This window comes from Mus caroli, unplaced genomic scaffold (genome assembly GCF_978045245.1).
Source record: "Mus caroli unplaced genomic scaffold, Mus_caroli_1 scaffold_15, whole genome shotgun sequence".
Lineage (NCBI taxonomy): Eukaryota > Metazoa > Chordata > Mammalia > Rodentia > Muridae > Mus > Mus caroli.
The window spans coordinates 10,780,013-10,802,674 of NW_028227270.1; the positions used below are offsets into that span (position 1 = coordinate 10,780,013).

General features: G+C 40.2%; 1 long non-coding RNA gene across 1 annotated transcript; it reads right to left on the reverse strand.

Annotated features, from left to right (window-relative positions):
- Positions 1-7,901: 7,901 nt before the first annotated feature.
- Positions 7,902-22,437, reverse strand: LOC110307613 (uncharacterized). Its single transcript, XR_003838585.1, has 4 exons — positions 22,323-22,437; positions 19,201-19,257; positions 11,492-11,670; positions 7,902-8,108 (listed from the first exon to the last, which is right to left on the reverse strand). It is a non-coding gene; the product is annotated as an uncharacterized LOC110307613 (long non-coding RNA).
- Positions 22,438-22,662: the final 225 nt, after the last annotated feature.

Here is a 22,662-nt window from a genome sequence, read left to right on the forward strand (position 1 = left end):
CACATATCTCTAGCATAATTTTCCAGATTGACCAACTGCCTACCTAGTCATTGATGGTTAGTAAATAACTGTATTACATCCAAGGATTTAGAAAAGATGAGTGAAATTTTAAAAGAGTAAAATCAAAGTACAGTTTAATAAGTAGAAAAACTGAAGAAAGATAATTTAAAATAGTGGGGGTTTGCATTTTGATAAAAAAAAAATTGCTATACATTAAATTCATGAGGTATCTCTACATTATCCAAACACAATGTGAGAATACTCTTTCAAAACACTAAATGTCTCATTTCTTTAACTTGGCATTTATTCCTCAAATGTAATATTATCTCTACTCTCAGATAAACAGCCTTGAGCAACCATTCCTAATTTATACATCATTACTCTATTTTTATATTTAAACACTCAGCTCTCTCTCTCTGTCTCTCTGTCTCTGTCTCTGTCTCTCTCTCTCTCACACACATACATACACACACACACACACACAGAGTGTAGACAACCAACAACCACAAATAAATGCATCCATCTTCCAAAACGGATGCTATGGATTCTTGCACCATGTGGAGATCAGAAGAGCTGATGAAATAAAATTTCCCAGAGCAACCACTTTTCAACAACAACCCTAACATCTTCCAAATGATCACTATCACAGATAAGAAGAGGACACTGTGCCAGACTACAGACATGTGCATTAAGACTCATGCATCTGAAATCTTACCACAATGTTAGGGGTGAAAACGTGACAGCTAGGTTGCCGTGGAGACAGAAGCAAAGACACCAGCTACTAACTCTGAATACCAATTAACAGCTAGCGCTTCTTTATGTTACCAAAATTGGTTTCCAGGGCAACCCAAAGGATGGCTTATGTTGTCACATTAATTACACACCAAATCCAAAAATGTCAGAGTCAGTCCTCAGAATGTTATGGGACTTAAAGAAATGATTTATGAAATTCATGCACCCTTCACGGTGATATTTATACTTTGTGATTTCTCCTTATTTCCTCTACCCCCTTTTCTTTCTCTTAAAATTTACCTTAGGCAGAGAAAAAAATATGGTTCTTAATATTTTCATTTGCTATTCTAAAAAGGAGAAACAAACCATAATTCAAGTTCTTCACTCAGGTAATAGAAAAACATAATAGTTTCTTTGTAAATCCTTATCTATCATGTTATCTTAACATATTAGAGATATAGATATCTATCTGAAATACACACACACACACACACACAGAGTGAGTAGTTGGCCCCTGGGTAATTATAAATATATCAAAAAACTATTAGTGATGTGTCACGTGCTTCAGGATATTTGATTAAGTTCTCAGGTTCTGATTATCCAGGTATAAAGCATGCCTTTCTAAGTGTCAGGTATTAAACTGACAGGTTGCTTTTTGCAAGAGTCACTCTGAAGCCACCCTGGCTGTTTTAGTATCTGCAATCGAGGTACAATAAAGTCTAGCCCTTAAGAATGAACCTATATCATCTAAAGGCAGTGACCGCTACTCAACAGCTTATTACTAAGCTTGCTCAGTCTCTTGTTCTCTGTTCTGATTTTGTTGAGGGGTTTTGCTAAACATTTGACGACTCTTTGCCACCTCTCTACAGTTACTCTGCTCTACTATGCCAACTTGTTTGCCAACAGCTTATCAGTACCAGTCAGAACCATCCTGATAAAATACAAGCCAGTTTTGAGAATTGTAGTCAAATCAAGTAAGATATTCCATCAATGAGGCTCAGCACACCTGCAGGCATGTAATCTGCATTCATCCATGAAACAGATTCCTTGAGTTCCTACTACATGCCTGGTAGTAGGGATTTAGCAATGAATAGACAGAGAAACACCCTTCACCTTTGTGGAGGTCCCCTAAAAGTATTGGTTATGGTAAATGCTAAGAGACCTGAGTCGGCAGAAAGCTGAAAAGAGGGAAGTGACTGGGATGATTAGACATTTACAGGATGGAAAGACCTCATTGCAACAGTTACTTTGGACTAGAGATACAACAAGAAAGAGTGAATTATGGGAGCATAGGAGAAAGATCACCCAGCTAGAGATTCCTCAAAGACAAAAGCCATTCTCAAGAGCAGAGACCAGACTCTGTGAGAAGGAAGAGCCCATTGAGTTAGTAGTAGATAATCCTGAGACTCAAATCACCTGTGGCTTTGTGGATCAGAGCAAAATCTCCAACTCTCAAGAATAGAGTAAGGAGCTAATAAACAAATCAGACACCATTTTTATGTTTCATTAGAATGTTATGTTTCCTTCTGACTGCTGATAAAAAGTTAAGAGGCTGTTGCCATTGCCCATGGCAGACAGGCTGCCTGTGTGTAGCAAGGGAGCAAGGTGGTGGTGGACGTGACCAGAGGCATGTGATCAGAAGAACTTCTGAGAACTATCTGCTTTACAGTGTTCTCACTTGAAGCTGGACTAATCCTGGGTTTTAATAAACTTGTGGCCGTTTGTGATTATCCAGTTCATAAAATCAAGCCATGTTTTCTTTTTGTTAGTGATTTACAACATTCTGATTTGTAATAAATCATTCCCTGCTCTTATGCCATTTCACCCACAATGCTATAAAAACTAAATGGATAACATGAAAGCTATATAAATATTTGATTGACAGTTATAAATCAAAATCACCTTCTAATGGAGCCTTGTCTTGACTATATTTATTGCTTGAAAATTACAAAATGGCAATTAATATTTAAATTAAGAGTGAAGAAAGTCAATGAGCGCAATGTGTTGCTTTTGACTAATCCTTTAATAAAACACAATGTGTTTAGGCCATTGTCCCTTCAAATAAATTTCTGAATATGCATAAAAATGTAAAAGTACTATGGGGGATTTTCTTAGTTTTCAAAGAATTGCTTTCATTTTACTGCCTCTCCCCATGAGAAATAACAAGAATGTTCTCTGCTCTTTTTGCGAAGAGAAAATTAAGGCATTTTCTAATGCAGTAGCCATGGGCTTTCAACTGAGAGCCCTTGGCCAGTTCCGGAAGCTTAAATAAATCCTTCTTGAGTCTGAGAACCCATCATATTTCGCTTATACACTGATTTATAAATTGTAGAAAGAAATAAGACAAATCTGGCTCATGATTAAAGCTAAGTTGAGGTTTTCCTTATTAAGAACAAATGAACAACATGACTTTTGATCATAGAAATACTAGTTGCAATTAATTGAGGCATTGAATTTACTTGTGCTAGATAGTGTGTTTTAAGTCTAAAAACAATATATGATAGATAGAAGCATCTCATGATACTATTAACATCATCCACATTATACAGATAGAGAATTGGACACAGACTCGAAAATATACTGGAGGTGACTCTGTTTGTAGGCTAAGTCAGTTGCTATGGCCTGGATTCAGAGTCTATCCTCTCGAAATCATGTTCCACTGCCTGTCAGCATACAAACCAGAGAATTTTATTGACCACACTTTTTTTCTCAGACTTCTCCCTTCCACTCCTTGATGGTCCCTCCCTTTTACAGCTAAAGGTAGAAATGACTTGTCATTCCAAATGTTCAACCTTTACCTAGACTTACCATGGATTGCTAAGAAGTTACAATGAATAGAAAATGGGAAATGGGTTGTAATGGGTAAGAACACTCCAAAGAGATCAGAACAATACTCATCTCTGCAGGTCAAAGGATGTGTCTTCCTGTTAATACTTTAGGAAATTTGAAAGGGCTACCCCCTGCACCAAAGCTGATTAGAAGACAAGGAATGAAAAATGAGAAAATTTGTAAAGAGAGTGTGGTCTAAAAGTCCTGCTTGTCTGGTAGGTTTGTGGCTCAACAAACAAACAAACAAACAAAACAAACAGCACAAAACAAAACAAAGTAAAACAAAAGGATGACAATTCAAGTTCTCAAAGTGAAAGAATTCACACTTCTTACAAATCTGAGTTGAGGCCTCAGACCCATGAAGTAGACACTGAAGACAAATGTCTATTAATATTAAAAGGACAATCACCATTCCAACTACCTATGATTAAGAGTCCTGATGGTCTTGTCTGATATCAGTGGGAGGGGATGGCCTTGGTCCTATGGAGGGGGATGCTGGAGCAGTTCGGTAGGAGTGGGTGGATAGGTGGGGGAGCACCTTCATAGAGGCAAAGGGGAGGGGGGAGAGGATGGATGGGATGGGACGGCTGTGGAGGGGTAACCAGAAAGGAGGGTATCATTTAAGAAATAAGTGAATGGAATGATTAATGAAAATAATAATGATTAATAAAATAAATAATATATAGTGAATATTAATAACTTGAATAGCTATATTACATATACATGAATATATATATTCAAATATATATTTCACACATAAGAAAAAAGAATTCTGAAATTATTCTCTCCCAGACTGCAGATAGAATGTCACTATTCTTTTAGGAATATTTGAATTCATCACTATCATAATTGGAATTTAGAATAGGCACATGATACAGATATTTCTATTGTCGTTAAAAAAAAAGGATTGTATTTCCATAGAAAAGCTGGGTAGATGGATATAGTTTTAGGCCCGTGCTCTGTTGAGCAAATAAAATGCAGTGTGATAGACAAAGTCTCTAAAGTACTTCATGACCACAAATGAGCAGGTTAGAGAGCTCTGTCACCAGAGCACTGGAAGTCAAAAATAAAACACTGAGTGAAAAAGTATTCTTTCTACTGTTCCTATACACACTCCTCCCCTCTCCTAACTCTTTCCTTACTCCCACCTCCTACCATTCAAGCTGGAAAGGACTTTCATGGGAAGGCTCAAGAGACACAGCAATGCTTGTGTACATTGTTTTAAAAATAAACTGGTAGTTACTACCCAAACCAGTAAGAAAGATTCCCTATCAAAAGAATAAAATCATTGATAAATTCTTCTTTTAGTCTCTGTCTCTATCTCTCTGTCTCTGTCTGTGTGTATGTGTGCATATGTGGAGAGAGAAAGAGAGAGGCAGAGGCAGAGGCAGAGGCAGAGGCAGAGGCAGAGGCAGAGGCAGAGGCAGAGGCAGAGGCAGAGGCAGAGGCAGAGGCAGAGGCAGAGGCAGAGGCAGAGGCAGAGGCAGAGGCAGAGGCAGAGGCAGAGGCAAAGACTGGACAAGAGAGAGCATCAAATTCCCTAGAATTGGAGTTACAGGTGCGTATGAGCTGCCATGTGGTTGCTGGCAGCTGAACTTGGGTCCTTTCTAAATACAGCAAATGCTCTGAACCACCTTAGCCAGCTCTCCAGTTCCCAGGCATTCTTACTGTGTTAAAAGTAATCAGCTGACAGCAAGCTTTCTAAGTACTCCATATTTCTTTGATGTGGCATGTTGGAGCAGAGAGTTCAAGTTCACAGCATATTTTATTAGGTTAATTCTATTATATTCACTGTTAACCTCTCAACTATGAAGATCTTATTAAGTGCTATCCAGTCATTAATGGTTCAAATAGAACTTAGCATCTTCCTGTGAATTTTCCATAGTGAACATTAGTTGTAATTGTGTGGCAGTACCAATAAACAGGAAGCCTGCTTAACAGAGTGGTAATGGAGAAACTTGGAAGGATATGGCTTCACTCTAATGCAGGGGCATACATCACCTCTTGACTTGCCGGTTGGTAACGTAGCCCAGTGCAAAGATTTCCTAGGAAGACATTCTAATTGCTAATGTCCATATTGCTGCTTGGTAGAATGTGAGATCTTGCAGATTACTAAATACTCTGAGCTTTGGTGACTCCATCAAGTAAAGTAGGTATAAAAATCACATGTATCTTTTAGGTTTGCCTAAGAATTAAATAAGTCAATATGTGCTGTGTACTTAGAACAGAAACTAGTGCATAACAAATGTCACTGTAGGAATTGTTCATGGAAAAAGGAGTCAACGTGGTCTAGACTCTCCATTTAAAACCTGTGTTAAAAATAATCACCCTCGTACATACTTGACTATCTGTGTGCATGATATATATACATACATATGCCAGTCATTACTATTTTTCTGGACTGTTATAAACAGTTAAAGTATTTTAAGTCATCTAATAGGGAAACAACATACCTAATAAAAATAGCTCCTTCTTAAAACTTAGGAAAGAAAAGAAAATCCTCCATTCAATTATTTTATTTTAAATAGTATACCTGCTTTAGTACTTACAACTGCTCCTATGTATCACGGCCTCAAATATTAACATAGACTATAAAGTAATTTTAATGCAGTCCAGGGGTTATATTGAATTAGTTTCACAGTAATTAATTTGATATTCTTGGTATTCAAGACTAAATCTAACAGTGTGATTAACTGGTAGGAAGCTATTTTAAACACAGATCCACTAAAGACCAGACTGAATTAAAGCTAATGTAGGGTCTGGTCAAGCTAATTTAAACAATCACATGTATCTATCCCACACCCAAAAGTTATATCTCTTACCCTTTCCTCCCCTAATACAGGAACTCCCCAATCTTTTCTTATATTGGTGTAACTAGCGAGTTATGTCACCCTGGCTTTGAAATAAACATTAATTGTAGAATATTTTGTGTCAGCTAAGGCTCTCCTTTCAAAGCAGCGCTTGGGAATGTGTTAATCTGTGTTTCTGTGAAGAAGAAGCTGGAGCTTCTAAGACCTGCTGGGGTAAATATTCGCCTCTCCCCTCCTGGATGCTTTGCTTGCACACAAACCACTTTGCAAACATAGCTCACAATTGTCAATATGCAGCAGAGGGAAATGAGTTTCTGTGGAGAAAGCAGGACTGTTTGCTTATTCCCACAGATCCGCCAATTCTGTGCCTTCCACTTGCTGGCATGCAGTGACAGCTGGTCATTCTAGCACGGACAAAAACATTTCCCCCTGGCATGTTCTCTTCGCTGGCCTACGTTGGATAGCAGCCAAGTTCATTTATAGCCATTTCAAGGGCAGAATTTAAGATGATTCAAGGGCTCTCGAGCATTTGCTTTTCTAAGGTGGCACGGCATGCTACCGGATCTCAGATTGAAACCTATGACACCTCTACAAGCTGAGCAAACTTTCATAATTATAAAACACACGCCCTTGCCATCCAGGAGTCTTAACAAAACAACTCAGAAACAATGTGCACTTTCTCCATTTCCTTCGGTATAAACTTCCCGAGAGTACTTGTAGGTTTCTTGATAGCAGAAGGTGGTTAAATAAAGGCTGAAAACAAACCACTAGACTTGCCAGGCTGGATTTCTGACTGCCTTCCAAGTTCCAGCCCAGCCTCTTCTTTCAGATCCACCCTTTTAAACCCTAAGTTATTAAAGCAGTTGGTAGACACTAGTAACAGAGCCTCTTAAGGATCTTCCTGGGTGGTGGACGAGTGCAGAAGTGGGAAAGTGTGTCTCTAGATCTTCCCTTTGTAGATCTTGGAGGAACCAGCCATGTTCTGTTCTGTAAACCTTTTCACCAACTGGGAACACAGCTCAACCAGGGCTTCATTGTCAGCTTCAGAATCTATTTAAAATAATTCCTCTGGACATGACCTTCTCTTGGCCATGGAATAATGGTGACTCTATTTCTTTAAAGCCAAGTGGGGAAGGTCTTACCCGTGTCTGCTCCATTCCCTGAATGCTTCCTTTCTGTGGCTTTCCTTCCAGGTTCTTTTGGTCATGTCTGCTTTGGCTGGACATCTGGTACATGCGACCACCAGCCATCAGCTTTGTACACCACCTGCTGCAGTTGCTTCTGACACTGTGAAGCCCATCCCAATGATAAATGAGGCAGAGCAAGCTGAAGATCTCAGTGGGCAAAATCCAATCTGTGTTGAAACACAGAGACTTGTTCTTCTATATCCCCTGTTAAATGTCAGCACGGGGTACCCGTGGCTTTTTAAAATATCTTTTATTTATTTTCAAAAAATTGGACTCTATGAGACGGAAAAGAGGAAGGGGATTTTGGAAGCACTAAGTAGGACAGCCAACAAGAAGTCTCATTTTTATTTTCTTTGTAAAGAATGACCAGTGACACATCTTCCCACACAGGACTGTCCTCTTTGCCTGGCTCCTTCCTCCTGCTTTTCCTGCAGGGGCACACACCCAGGCAGCCTCACTTCAAGCCAACCACCGCCTGCAGCCAGTGGCCAGAAATCCATCAACTGTCCTCTTATCTCCACAGATAGATCATCCCCCTGAATAACCAGTCCTAGAAAAGTAAAGAACAGAATTTATGAAGTAGGAAATTAAAAATAGACTTTCCTTCCCTTGTTAGGAGAGCTCAGAGGAAGCAAAGTATGTCAGGCATAGTGGACTTATGTTCAAAACAGCCCCGATCTGCTCTCAGAAATGTAGGTACATCCAAGTTCAAACCATGTCTCACTTAGCACTTCACATACCATTCCAAATGTATTTTCAGTCACTCACCAAATTTCAAAAAATAATTACTTTTTTTGGTATCAAGTAAAAAGATCCTGCACCTCTCTGTCTCTGTCTCTGTCTCTGTCTCTGTCTCTGTCTCTGTCTCTCTCTCTCTCTCTCTCTCTCTCTCTGTTTGCATTGTGCCCTTATATTTTGTGAGGTTTTATTTTTTTTTTATTTATTTATTTTGGAAGGTCATGCAAAGGCTTGTTCCAAGGGGTAAAACAAAATCTTAGATGTTGTTGTTGCTGAACCTTTAAACATGGCACTTAATATCAGAGATACGTAAAAAATTCTGTGGCTCTTCTTAATAAGGAGAAATTCTTAAAATTGCATTATTAAAAAACATTTTGTAAGAATTGTAACAAAAGAGACTATAAATAGTGGATCACCATTGATTCAATAATTGCTATTTTTGAAGATGTCAAAGGAAGTTTAATTTACATGAACTTGAGTTAGGCAATTTTCCTTACTTCCCAGTGGTATATGTTCTGCACCCATGAATAATACATACAAACTCAGAGAGATAATCCAAAATTACATTTGCAATTGATACCATTTAAACAATTTCTATGAAGATTTTTGTGACAATAATGTCAAGATCATCTTTAAGCTCTGTATTTCTGTCTAATTTTAGGTTTCTGGTTTAATGATTATAATGACTCCAATTTATATTACACATATACATTATTTTGCATTTCAGGGAAATCACCCTTAAAATTATTTTTGTCATTTGTCTTTTGAGACAGCATCTTGATATATAGCCAAGGCTAGTTCAAATTTGTTCTGGAGTTCAGGTGACCCTTTGACTTCCTATCCCCTGTCTTTTTGTAGATATCTGGAGTGCAGTGGTCATACAAGATACAGATAATGTGTGTGTGTGTGTGTGTGTGTGTGTGTGTGTATGATATATTCTGTAGATATATACTTATGTATATATAGAATATATACAGAATACACATTACACACACACATATATTATATATATATATACATAATATATATATTATATATATGTACATATATATATATATATATATGTGTGTGTGTGTGTGTGTGTGTGTGTGTGTATGCATATTCTAGCCAACTGATGAGCTCCAAACTCAGGAAAGTTTGTCTGTTTAAAGCAAGGTGGACAATGATTGAGGAAGATGCCTTACTTCAATGTCTGGCTTCTACATGCATGCATACATATACACATATTCACCCACACTCTCAAGCAAGCATATACATGTACCATACATATATACATGTACATGCTATAAAATGTTTCATTCTGCAGTTGCGCTTAAACCAAAATTGTTTAGTCAGATCAAAATCCCATACAGCATATGACGTAATTCTCATTCATATTCTGAAAATAGTAAGAATAATGATAAAAATGTTTGGGCATTTCAGTTTTTAGCCTGTTCTAGTAGAAAAATGGGTGCTTGGGATCCTGGTCCAAAGAGCAAGAAAATATTTGAATATTTGTATTTCAATGATTGTGTTAATTATATGTTGCTAACAATATTATATTTATAGATATATATAAAAATACAATTAGCTTCTACTTATAGGAAAGAGTATAGATGGTTAATTTCATTTATAACCTATCATTTGATTCATGTAAAAATATATGATTTAAATTTCTGCAGAAACTAAAAAACTTACTCCGTGCCGCTGTAAGTCAACATTACCCGGGTCAGGGAATGGACAAGAACCACACAGCTGTTTTTAGAAGAGTCCCTCCTATCTGTTTTCTTCCCCAAAGTCATACAAACACTGAACATTTGGATGAAATTTTGTTTCATATCATTTTATCATATTTATTTGTATATCATATTATGCATATCAACCTACTATATAAAAATGGATGTGAAGTCACAAATATAAACACCTTATATTAAGTGGGCCCTTTTAAAGTAAACGTTTTCTTGATTCTTTGTGAGTTTCACATCATGCACCTCATTCCCCCCCCCCAGCCTCCACCCCCTCTTCTCCTTGCAACTCCCTCCCTCACAAAAATAAAAAGCACACAAAACAAAGCACAGAAAAAACATCTCATCACGAAAGCTGTACTATGTCACAGTGTGTGCTCTAGCATAGCCCTCTGTCTACACATCTTCGCTTGCAAATGTTCATTGGTCTGCTTCATGGTCTCTGGTTTTTGTGACATCAATATTGGATCCTCACTGAGACTTCTAGTTATCCTGTTGTTGTCCTGTATCATGGAGATCCTGAGGTTTGGATCTTCATGACTGGCCCTTTCATAGATGATGTAGATTTGGGGGTGGGCCAACTCAGAGCCCTGGATCTGGGCCTGTGTGATAGCTGAGCTGATCAGCATGTTAGCTTTCCTTTGTCCACACCTCCAGACTTAGTCCTCCAGCACTACTCTGGCTAGGATATCCAATGCCACCATTGCCATCAGGAGGATGCAGAGTCAGCTCTTTTGCTCTCATGCCCTTGGGCCTGTCACCTGCACCACACCCATGCTTTCAGGCCCAGATCCACTGTGCTGCCCAGGCAAAGCTCAGAGCCCACTCTCCCCCAAGTGCTACAGCCAGCCGTGACACAAGGCTAGCTCTCCTGCTCTCCCACAGGAGACCAACTCTACAGACTGCTGCATGTGAAGATGGAGAAAGGATGAGGGCACCAACCTCCCCATACCCCCCACCTCATGGCAGACTAGAAGAGTGGTAGGACCAGCTCTCCCATGCTCTTTCCTTTGGGGTTGGCTCACCTATGCCACCACCACCAGGGCCTGCTCTGTTGGGCTGCCCCAGTGAGGCTCAGGGACTGAGTACTCATCTCCTAAGTACTGTCAAATATAACAAATATAAGAGTTGAGGCCAACTTTCCAGAGAGTTGCAGCCAGTGAGGGTCAGGGACAGCTTCTGCATAGCCCCTGGGCATCCATCTGGTCTCCAGAGGGTACCTCCACCAGAGACATCTCCATGTTCTCTAGTAGCAATATGAGACAGAGAGATTGCCACCCAGCCCTGTTGCTGTGTTGCCACAGACCCAGACATGGCCTTCAGTGGGAACTCAGGCTAGAATCTCACCATAGCCCAAGTGGTGGGGCTGGCCACTCACAACAGGCTACTTTCTCTCTACCTTTGAGTCTCCAGTTCCATCTTCCTTCCTAAGGCTTCTTACGATGCATGCAGCATTTCCATTTTCACTCACCTGTCTGCCACATGCTTACACATTCTGGAACTTTCGGCTGCAGACTGGTCACACAACTGGCAGGACCCTGAGTGACATCCTCTGTCTTGGCTGTGTGACTTGGCAGCAAGCAGGTGTCTAAGGCTTACTGTGCTGTGTCTCATGGAGGGTCCTCATGTCTCTGTCTGTTCTAGGCCAGTCTGTGGGTGATATAATGACATCCTAGCTCAGAACAAAAAAGAGGAGGAGGAGAGGAGAAGGCTTGTTAAATGAAGAGTTACACAGACATTTGATCTTCTCTTTTCATCTAAGAAAAAGCTTACACTTAAAGTGGGTAGTCAGTGCAGGTGACTGAAGTCATGGTGAACAATGCATATTGACTCTTTTTGGTAAAGAGATAAACTATATAAATGTTATTGATTTTATCAACACAACTTAAAGTACTAAAATGGAAGACGAGGCAGGTTTATGGAGACCACAAACACATGAGATCCTGCTTCCCTCTGTGATTCTGTGTATGGATGGCTGTGAACGGGAGCGAAGAGAACAGCAGGAAAGGAAGGAAAGGGGATGGACTCGAAGAAAATCCTAAGAAAGACAAAAATGTCCGGCATGAGCACTGAAGTGACATCCGAGCCTGTCCTTACCTAGGTTTGAAGTTTGGGGGTTATCACCTGAGTCTAGACCCAGGAGACTGAGTGCTCAGAGATCATTTCCAAGTGTTTTCAGATCTGAATCAAGTAGAAAGGAGCTCTAATCTTAAGCACCAAAGAGTGGGATGCAGATAAAGAACTTAACATGACCCTTTCAGCTCCTTGGGTACTTTCTCTAGCTCCTCCATTGGGGCCCCGTGTTCCATCCTATAGATGACTGTGAGCATCCACTTATGTATTTGCCAGGCACTGGCATAGCCTCACTCCAGACAGCGGTATCAGGGTCCTTTCATCCAAATCTTGCTGGCATATGCAATAGTGTCTGCGTTTGGTGGCTGATTATGGGATGGATTCCCAGCCAAGAAGTGGGAGTGGGTGGGTAGGGGAGCAGGGTGGGGGGAGGGTCTCCTCATTCGGGTGCTGGGTGGCTGTCTGAGAGCCATGATCAGCAGCTCCCTCTCGCGTGTCAAGATAAGGCCATGGTGATATAAGACGGGCAGTGCTTCAGGTTACATGCATTTGAAGCACCTATAAATTGTTCAGAGAGCGAGAAAACGCTGGAGAAGCAAGACAGCGATCATGTAACATCCCATGGTGATTACAGTGATACTACAGTGAGTTGTTTTCTCCTGTGACTACAAATACTGGATAATATTTTATCTAGAGTGTATAGAATGCACCAGATGTGAGTAGAAAAGCCTAAGCAAGATGCAGATAAAACACTGCATGTGTTAAGGTGCAGTATCTGTTCTCTGGCATTTATTTACTGGATCTAAGACATTCAAACAAAATAGACCTTGAAGTATCTATTAACCCTTTACTCTTGTCCTAACCATTGCTCTCCTGGAAATAAATCCACAGCCTCTTTCGGTGATCTGTGCATTTACTGTGGCGGCTGTTTACGGTTTTCTTTTAGAATGCCAGACCCTGATTCAGACTTAAATTCTTGAACTCGTAAACTCTGCATTTCTCTTCTGCCATCTCAACCTATGGAGGATCTGAAACCAGTGTGTCCTGTTACAGAGGCTTCACCACAAAATGACAAAGGATAAAGAGATGTTAACTAGTACAGTGTCTTATGGTCCTGAACAAAATGAAAAAGAACGTAGGGAACCGTGTAAGATAGAAGAAATACCCAGGTTTTTTTTTCTTTCATGATTGATAAATAAATTCTGTCCTTTTTATACTTGGTATAGCTATAATTATTTTATTTCCCCAACATTGAGGTTGCTGAGGTTTGACAGACAATGCTGTTTCTATTAGACAGAGGGGAAATGTCCACTTATAAATGCCTCTGTAGATCAGTCTTCAGTGCCTGTTTCATAAATGGCATATTTGAAGGGTGCCCCTTTCGAGTAGACCCTCAAGTTTTATGCCTTACTCAGTTGGGTGTATTGTCCCTGGTGGTGCATGAGGAGTTAACTACTCAGCAGTTGAGACAGTCCGAGTTTCCTTATCAGTGCAGGAGAAGACTGGCCTCAAAGCTGTCTAAATCTATAAAATCAATAAAGGATCAAGCCAGAGACATGAATTCCTCCGAACTTGGACTGAAAATGAGTGTTCCCCATATCTATTAATCTGCCTCCCACCAAGTAAATCACAAGAAGCTTTTGGCATTCCATCAAACTGACAGGGATGGAAAGGCAGCAAAGCAAGAAACACACTTACACCTTACAGCTCCTGCCCAGATAAATAACCTTCATCACTCAAAGCAGCGACCCCAGCTAGAAATAGAAGGAAAATGTTCCTAGATCCACGCATTAGCAGTGCTCAAAAAGCCACAGGAGGAACAAAACAAATGAAAATGGGAAGACAGCATTGGGTATTATGTGGCCATTACTTTTTCCAGTGGTGGGTCACTACTCCTAGGTACACTGAATTAATTTTTTACATGTCTATTTAATGTGTGAATAAACATTGCAAGAAGACACTAAATAGTTACCCCATCTATAGGCCACATCGTGTCATGGATATTTACATGTAATAATCTCCTTCAATTTTCCCAGTGATAGAATAATACAGCTTTTGTTGTAACTCTTGTAAGATTTGACCAGCAATGCAGTAAAATTATTGTGGAAAGTATGAACAAATAAGTAGAAGTCAGAAATAAAAAAAACTCAGTGAAACTGGGAGAGAAGTATTGCATTGAATTCTAGTTAAGAACACAAAGAGAAAGGCACGATAACAACCAGCAGTCATTGATGGAATCAAGAGTCAAGAGCAGATGCGTGGTAACCAGAATCTTGACGGCATGGAACAAAATCATAGCCCTAATGAGTACTCACTAAAAGAGTGAAAACAGGCTGTCCAAGACTATGTGACAAGACGCTGCCTCAAACTTCTCTCCTGAGACAAGAATAACACTGGTGACTTGTTTAAATGGTTGGAAAGCTTACAGAAAGCTACATTAGTGACATGGCCAACCATGGAGCAAGTGCAAAACTCACACCTCGTGATGTGCTGCCATTGGGAGCAGATTTGTTTACATGGTATGAAATAAAACACAAATAAGCATAAAACAGGAAAGATAGAATCCAACCATGATAAGAGGCCAGCAAAAGCCAGACTAAGAGGCATTTACACAAAGCATTGTGTCTATCTCCCACTTCTTTCCTTCTCTTCCCTGCCTTTCATCTTCATGGCTAAAATACCCAAACCTATGTAGAATTCCAGGATGAGAGTAATTTTCTTTGTAGTGAGTTAAAGATCCCACTGTCAATCTGACTCTCATTGTACAACTTATAGAACAAACCAAATGCCTCACTGTGTAAGAAAGTTCTTGAAGTTTAAGTAGGAGAGCAACAGTTTAAATGTAGAATACAAGTGTGGGCTGTCTGCGTCAATGAAAGGCTTTTGTATTTGTGTCTACTGCTGCTATGTCCAATACAGCAAATATGGACAGATTAAAGCAACTCAAATGCATTATTTTATAATTCTACCATGAATTATTTGTTCAGTACACTCTCATTGAATAGAAACCAAATTATGCTAGTTTCATCATGAATTGAAGCAATTTCTTTTTCTTTTTAGTTCTACAGGCTGCTTGCATTCATTGACTCCAGAACCTTTCCTTCTTCAAAGTCAACCATCTTAATTTGCCATCTGGCTGGTTCTCCCTGCCTGCATTCTTCTTTGACACTCCAGGACCCCGTGACTCTGTGGAGTCTCACCAGATAGTCTAGTACAGACTCCTTAATTTAGGTCAATGAATTGACAAAGTTAATTTCATCTCTAACCTTCAAGTTTAAATTGTATCACTTGTAATATCCAAGGGTGTTACCTCTGGAAGTTCAAGAGAACCAAAGATTTAGAGGAGGTTGCTGAGAAACTAAACCTGAATACCTATCCATGGAGTCTCTACAAAGGAGCTTTTGGATGTCCTTACCCACTTGGTGAAGAAATTTATTTAAATGAGATTCCTTTAGTGGAATTCTAAACAGGTCACATCACAGACTGAATGCTTCTACTAGACATAGCTACTATGTCCACTTGGAATGTCTACATTTTAACCTCCCCTAGCGGAATTCTACATTTAATTTTAAAATTAGCTTAAATTCTTCTTGGCCCAGGGAGTAGCACTTTTAGGAGATGTGGCCTTGTTAGAATAGATGTGGCCTTTTAGGAAGAAGTGTGTCACTTTGGACATGGGCTTTGAGACCCTTCTCCTAACACCCTGAAAGCCAGTCTTCTGGAGGCCTTCTAATCCAGATACAGAAGTCACAGCTCCTTGTGTACCATGTCTGCCTGGATGATGCCATGTTTCATGCTTTGATGATAATGGACTGAACCTCTGAACCTGTAACCAGACACAATTAAATGCTGTCCTTGTACGACTGGCCTTCCTTGTTCATGGTGTTTGTTCACAACAGTAAAAATTCAAACTAAGACAACTCAAAAACATTTATTTTTGTTTGTTTGTTTAGCTCCAAAGGGTTCTCTCTTTTTCAAATGAGTATCAGATATACCCGCCATCTTCATCTTCATCATCATCATTACTGATTTCACTTATAGCTACTCTATCCCATCCCTTCACACCCTTTAATCATAATTACCATGGTCTTCAGTAATACTTTTCCTTCTCAGTGAGTGTCATTTTCCTTCCCACTCATTTTCCTTCCCACTATGTCTCAGAGGAGTTATCAGCATTCCCAGTTTTCAGATGATGAAATTTGAAATCAAAAGATGAAATTTGGGATTCTGACTCAATCAGCCTGAAAGTGGGAGAGTAAAGTTGAATTCCAAATCTGTCTGACATAAGGCTGATGTTTGTGGACTATTTTTTATATCTCTCCAGAGGACAGCTCATCGTTGAATTATAAGCCCCTCTAAAAAGAAGACTGTCTCATCATTTTCCTGAAATCCCCAGAGCAACCCCCACAGAGTTAACCATATGGCAGGGTCCCTGTACACTCATGGGAGGGTCACAAATGTGGGCTGCAAGCAGAAGGGTGCCATTAACAATGTCGATTGCTTCAGCTCTGATTTCTTTTGCTAATGAAGAGATAATGCATCAAGTTAAAGAGGTTCAACCCTTCAAAGGGTTTTTATTGTGTGCCTGTAAAGGATGCTTGGTAGCGTAGGAGAAATGTGGGAATCCCCTTTGCAGCTTTTGGAAAGATGACAATATGGCCTCAGCTGGGAAGTCAGCTAGCAAAAACAGTGTAGCCAGGAGACTATCAGTTCTTCTAGCCACAGAATTTACATAGTTTTGTCATCCAAACAGTTGTCACTAAAACAATCCCAAATAACACCACTCAAAGGAGTGGTGGTGGTGATGTGTTACTCTCCATGGGCAGGCTGCCTGCTCCCAGAGAGCCCTTTAGGGAAGTTAAGAGCCGTTCACAGAGCCCCACCCCAAGACGAAATTCCAGAGCACTTACACTTGTGCCTAATGATAATAATTACAGACCGAAAGGGCTCTTCAATGCTGACAGATGATGCATTTTATTAGCTATGCAGCAAGGTACCATTTCTTTTACCAGAAAGAACATCTCCTAGCTTAAATTACCCAGAGTCTGTTTCTGACCCAGCGGAATATAGATGAAGCTTATCACTTAGATAGTCATGGGCTTATGTGTTTTCTAAGCCCTCCTTGCGTCTGTGCAGACTGTGGAAGAGGAGCACGTCCATGGGGTTTTTGAATAGCTACTACTACATAAGGTGAGCCATCCGTGCTTGGGCTTGAAGCAGATGAAATGGCAGGGAGGGAAAGGGCTGTTACTCTCAAGCAGGCCTCCAGCCAAGATAAGGCTATGGAAACTGGCACAATGAGCAGAGGCACCTGGGGAGGTTTACTGCTTCTGCTTATACATCTTGCTTTGTTTCTGTCCACAGTTCCCAGCCCAGAGCAGGTGTTTGTGGGTTGGATAACGAAGTCTTTCAGCTCACTGGCCCTGGGTTCTCGTTCAGAGCAGACACACTGCTCATGGCAGAATGAAACAGAGCTTTAAAGTTGACAAAGCCTTTAGAGTAGCTATCAGTAAACTCCAGTCTTTACCCAGATCCCTGTATTCATGTGCTCCCTTGAGTTCAGCACTCTGGGTCTGGTCTCTAGGTCGCAACCTTGGGTATCCTCCCAAGGTGAAGAATTGAAATGATCATGCGCCATGCCCTCAGTACTCTGCTCTAGCTAGATTGCCAGTTAGGACCGCAAGCTTTCCAACCCACATAGCTTCACACATTGTGACAGACAAGGAAAGGGTGACTAAAATGGTCATCACTCATCACTGAGACAGGCAGGGCCTGGGAGCCATCTCTCTCATTGCTCCATTTCCATACATGTTCTATGCAAAAGCAGTGCCTTCTGTTGGCTCCCTTAAGTCACATGACAAATATTTTCCGAGGAAACCATCAGTGAAAAGACCTAGAAACACTGGAATTCTGATTCAAGTCCCTCCACAGTGGGATCAATTGCTAATGTTCAATGTACATCTGGTTCTCCATAGTGGCTCCATACTGGCTGAACCATTGATAAATATGACACCCCAAATTCTGATTCTGTCAGCACAAGATCTCAGAAATCGATTTGAACAAACTATAGAATTTTTATGTTAAGTGGGCAATGGTAGCAAATAATCCCCTCACTGGGATGGTTTGTTTCTTGTTTGTGGTACATGTGCTTTGAAACAGACCAGTGTTATGTACTGGGGAGGAGGAATCACCCAAGCTATGCGGATAGACAGGGGCTCTATTATCTGAAGACACTCCTCTCTCTCTCTCTCTCTCTCTCTCTCTCTCTCTCTCTCTCTCTCTGCTAATTTTTTAGACTTGAAAGAACAGGGAGAAAAACAAACACTGGAAATTTGATTATGAATTTCTTATTACTAGAACTCCTCCCATGGTGGCAGCTGAGCTGTGGGGTACCGGCTCAGCTAGGAGCAGAGCAGAGATACTTCTGCAAAGACACCTTCTCCAGCAAGACTCTTTCTCATGAGGCACTTGGAGACATCTTCATCATCTGAAACGCTTGATGTGTTATATGGGGAGTTTTCTTCAGAAAGGAAGGTCTTTAGAACAGGCTAACAGGGAGGAATGAGGGAGCCAAGAGAGTATGTACGCCTTGCCTTTGGAAGCCACTTAGATTATATCTGGGGGCATCCTTTCCTGCCCAGGGTTTGGTGTGTGCATCTGAACAATGAGACGAATGTGAAATAGTAGTGGTGTGGGGTGTCCTAGTAAGCACTTATTTACAGCACTGGTTTCCTGCTTCTATAAAGGGGTTTTACAAGTAAGCTTTTACTTCCTTTATTTGTAGTTATTTTCTGTGCATCGAATATCTTATCTGCATGTGCATATGTACACCCGATGTGTGCAGTACCTATTGAGGCCAAAAGAAAGACTTGCATCCTGTGGCGCTGGAGTTACAGATAGTTGTGAAATGCCATGCTGCTACTGGGAGTGGGAACCTGTGTCCATTCAAAACCAAAGCGACTGAGCCATCTCCCTCCGCTAAAGGATGGCTCTGTATAATTATTCCTAATAAAGTCCACGAAATTTATAAATAAATCTGCTTATCAAGTGCATGCAGATTAATTGAAGTCGATACGAGAAATAGTATTTAACGAGGTTGATATTTACCCTGACGTAGGACTCAGTACAGACCGCAGGGGAACATGATGTCGTCGTGCCACAAACCTGTAAAACACGTAGGGTTTTATTTCAAAAGGTAAAAAATAAACTAAAAACAAAATTAAAACCTTATTCAAATTATAGGGACTTAATATTCAATGGCTAACTGGGTCATTTAGTCAAAGAGTTGACACGTTTTCTATAAAAAGGCCTTAGAGCATGGATTTCAAACATCACCTCAAAAAGTCTTCTCATATTACACACTCCTAATTATGTGTGCATGTTTACAGGAAGTTTAGTCAACAGACAGCAAAAATGTGATTAGATAACTTTGACGTGTCATAAAGTATTCACCTTTTAAACTTTTCAGCAGTTTAGGAATATGGAAATCTTATTTGCCACACAATTAGCATAATAGGCAGTTGGGTGGGACTTACTTTTGAGCCTTGTTGAGTCCACATCACATCAAGTAAGCTTACGCAGATGAGGGCTCTGAAGCTCCTTGAACTACACTGCTCTAAAACCACAACAAAGTCAGAGAGGAGCTTGGGACTTGGCTCAGCAGTTAAGAGCACTTTCTACCCTCACCGAGAATGCATTCAGTTCCTAGCTCGAAACCATCTGAAATTTCAGGTCCACGGGCCCTGATGACGTTTCCTGGACTCCTTAGCAACAAGATACACATGTGGTACAACGGCATACACATAGCCAACAACAAAAATGGAAAAACTTACACTACACATACAATTAATATAAATGTCTTCTTTAAAAAGTTCTCCAAATCTGATATACTTTATAAAATATGAATCTGCTTTTAAGAAGAATCAAGTCATGACACTTTTCAAAGACATTGGAATGAATTGTATTAAGCAAAATAAACTAGACTTAGAGAGACAAAAAGGACATTTTCTCACACAGCCTTTCATAGCTTAAAAGAAAGTGTAAAGAAGGAGCCAGCTGTGGAGGAGGAAGGGGAGGAGGGGGATGGGGAGGACAGGGATAGGGGAAGAGGGTGTGGTAGAGAGAGAAGGATTGGCTGTGTCTTGTACATTTGTGCATCTTATTCATGCTTGGAAGCCTAGCAAAACCACTGTTCTCTACAATAACAGAGGATAATGGCAGTGCTGATAAGGAACCTCCCTTCTTTGCCTTCCTACTCCTCCACATGGTCTTTATTATATAAGAGGGGTGAAGAGATAGATGCTCCTTCTACTGACCCAGGGCGATTGATATATATAGAGAGAAGGCGATCAGGACCAAGGGGAGGCTGGCGGCAGAAACAGCCGGTAAAGCTCTGAAGTGTCATATTACCCATTTACTAAAGTTTTAAAGTTATTATTATTAACTTTAGAATTAATCTTCCACCTACCTTTTAGCAAGCAAGTCTTATTAAAGTCAGTGGACTACACACAAAATGAGACATGAAGGTAAGAGATTGGCTAAAGAAGAAGGGTTGTAGGCAGAGTGTGAGGGCCATGAAGCTGGGGAATAAGACCAAAATGTATTTTATAAATGTCTGAAGTAGTTTTATATTTTATTTTATATTTTATTATATGTATAAATATAAATTTAATTTAATTATATTGAATTATATATTTATAATATAATATATCTAAATATATACTTAATTATATATTGAAATAGCATATTTTATCTTATATTTGATTATAAAATAAAATCTATATTTAATAAAAGAACCTTCACAAATAAAACTATAACTTTTGAATTTGGAAGAGACTTTAGAGGTTATCAAATCTAGTCTATTCTCCGATGAGGATCTTTGGTTTCCTGAATGGATCCTGATCATGAGGGAGACACCACTAAAATGCCACTTGTTGGAGGCCATTCTGTTACATTGCCTTTCATTACATAGGCCTGATGGACAGAAGCTCAGTGAGGGATACCCAGCAGTCATCCCCTTGGAGAAACAACACTCTCCATCATCTACATAGGCCACATTTCTCCCAGACCCTCCTAGCAATCTAGTAGTCAAAGAGATAAGAACTATTAGCATTTATATACAGCAATATCTAGCACCCTGGCATCAGTAGGTTCTCAAATGGCTGATAATAGGTAGGAATGATAGAAAGATAATTTGCATTTGTTTTTGGATCCATGCATATGTTCATGCATATTCACTAACCGGGGTGAGTTAGTCTTATATAACACAGAACCCTAAAGTTTCCATGGTAATATTCCATTTACTGGCAGCAATGTATTGAATCCTCAACCCCCCAAATCCTTTTAACAATTCTGTAAAGTACAGTCTGCTGCAATCTCTTTCAGGCCCCAGACTGTATTATTTCTCTTCTGATCTAGAACCAGGGGCTTAGTTTATCTGTCCAAACAGAATGGACAGAGGCTGTCTTCCCCTTTCCATCTTACCTACAGTCTTTCATTTGTTTCCCATAAGTCACTGGCACCTGTTAGTAATACTGCAGGTGTCCTGGTTCTGAAGACACAGCAGCATTTGGACATGCGTACAAGGAATATAATCAGGGCCACCACTCTATATGACAGTTCAGACAAAGGACATGGACATGTGTCAGAGCAGCCATCTCTACCAATGCAGTCCATACGAGCCTTTGCAATTGTGTCTTTGCAAAGAAATAGTTTGGCTGGCATCGAGCTTGCTATAATTCTCTGATCCTGTGTCAACCCCCACTTCTGCTCTCCCTCCTCCTCAGCAGCCTCCTCCTCCATACCACTGCTGGTGCATTCATGCGTCATTTGCAACCTCTCACCGTGGCTGGAACATCTCCGCATCTATGAATAGATTTAACAGCCTCCTTCACACGCTTCCTCCTAGGGCTGGACTGACTCAGCTTCACTAAGAACAGAGAGCACTTTGATTGACAGCTGACTTTGCCATCCTATGTTTCCACAATGTGATGCAGGGAAGAGAATAAGGCTTATAAGAAACCCTCCCGAAAAAATAAATCCAGCCCAGCAAATGAACAGAGAAACGAAAAGAAATACTGTTCTGGCTAGAACACCGAAGTAGGTGTTTGTAGATAAAATGATAATTTAGAATATAAAATTCATGATTTGGAAAAAAGAGATAAGCTATCTTTCACACTTGGCTTTGATCTAAAGATTAGAAATTGCTTCCCCTGAGAAAAGATACTTACAGATGCAATTTGCAAAGTAGCCAGGCAGAAGGAAACAGGATTCACAGCAGGCAGATCCAGGTCACCCAGGTTTACATGATGAATACTTATTGTGTATCACACTGAATTCACAGCCACTACCTTTAATTAGTAACAAGAACATAGTCAGGGCAGCAGGCAGCTGCAGAACCTGCCTCTGGACCTCAGAGGAACGGGGACCATGTCTGGCTCAGGAGGACACAGCTGCTTTACAAACTCTGAATGTGTGGGAACAAACCCTGCTTGAGATTTCTGTAGTAGGGAACCAGCCAGGGAGGTTTTTCCAGAAAGAGATAAGTTCATGACTGTTTATTAATAGGAC